We start from the raw sequence: 1,763 nt of genomic DNA, 5'->3' as shown, positions 1-1,763 counted from the left end.
GTCTTAGTTTTCATCATTTATTCATCAATATGAATATTTTATTTAAGTATGGTGGTACACGTCCGAGCACCTATAGAAAGATATGTTCTAAAACAACTTTTGTGCATTATTGTTTTTATGCGTTCCGGTTTTTCACTTACATGTATTTAGAACGCTCATTTTTATATGTGTTTGCATTTGCATGTGTATTTATGCAAGGCTAAAAGATTCTATCACTTAAACATACAGAGAATATGCATAAGATGGGTAAAATGTGACTGCATAATACGTGTTTGAGTCGATGGATGTAAAGTGTTGATTCGGTGATGCAATGGTGGCATCCACGTGCAGATGTGGTGCTTAGAGAGAAGGCTGTTGCCACATCGTCCTCGCTCCAAACTCGGGCCAATGAAAGGATGCCTGATGGAGTTCTTGTCATTGTGATTGGCTGGTGGCTGTGCCATTGGTGGTGATGCGAACTTTGTCAGTGATGGTGAGGGGAGGATAAGGGTTAAATAGATGTGGAGGTGGCGGTGTTGGCGACTTGTGTTGCGTTTTACTGACGGGAAGAGAGAGGAGGTTGCTGTTGTTATGGCTCCTAAAGTAGTGCCAGGCAAGGCTGCGAAGAAGGCGTCGGAGGTGATTAGCACATTTCTATACCACCATGTCTTATTTTGCATCATTTATTCATCAGTGTATAGTGGTATACGATCGTGCAATTATTAAAAAATCCACTTTTTAAACAACATTTATGTGGCTCTAGACTCGTAGTTCTCCTCATTCCTCTTCATCTTACTCTTAGATCAAGTAGGTTGGATTGATCTCGACTTATTTATGAGAGGAAAGTGGATCGGGAAAACAAGGGGAGGATCGGTAATCGCCCTCAGGCTTGGGAGATGCCGACTCTATTACCAGATTCGATTTGTAACCTTGCCTTCTCTCTGAAAGGTACATTAAAACACTATAGGTATTACATAGCCACCTCTTTTTTTAGCACCGTCCTCGGCGCGATCACTTATGAGCTTGTCTGGAAATTCCCATTCGACGAGACTGTGTTCCAGGAAGGTGGCCGAGCGTTGCAGGAAAGGGCACTTCTTCGGGTTCTAGGTTAATCCTGCATCCCGTAGACGATCCAACACTAGTTTCAGGTCGGTATCGTGCTCTTGAGAATCTCCACCGAAAACGAAAATATCGTCAAGATGGATAATGCAATGCTTGGGGAATAGGGTGATCAGAGCTGTTTGCATGAGGTGTTGGAAGGTGGCCTCTGCGTTGCAGAATTCAAAGAGCATCGTCAGAAATTCATAAAGCCCGTTTGACAATATAAAAGCTGTCGTTCCTCGGTCTGTTTCTGCAACCTCCACTTGCCAACATCCCGAATTTAAATCTAGGGTGGAGTATCACTGCGACTCATGTAAGGAGACAAGTGAGACATTTATGTGGGAGAGAAGGAAGGCATTTATCTTGGTTGCGACATTCAACTTCCTATAGTCGATGCATAACTGGAGCCTGCCGTCATTCTTCTTTGCCAGCGCGATAGGAGAGGCCCATGGTGACTTGGATGACTTTATAACCTCATCTCGAAGCATTTTTTAACCAGATGGTTTACTTCTCCCTGGGTGGCTGCCAGATGGGCCTAGCTTCACCGGTACTAATCTTACGCTTGACGATATTCGTTCGTCCCAGTCTTGCACCTTGCCATGAAAAGATGTTTGCATACTTAAGAAGGAGCTGACGGAGTTCTTTTCTCTCGTCGTTGAAAATGTGAGTCAGCCGCGCGCAAA

Source organism: Echinococcus granulosus (genome assembly GCF_000524195.1).
Source record: "Echinococcus granulosus chromosome Unknown EG_S00280, whole genome shotgun sequence".
Classification (NCBI taxonomy): Eukaryota; Metazoa; Platyhelminthes; class Cestoda; order Cyclophyllidea; family Taeniidae; genus Echinococcus; species Echinococcus granulosus.
The sequence above is the reverse complement of the archived record's forward strand: the minus strand, read 5'-3'. Positions refer to the sequence as shown.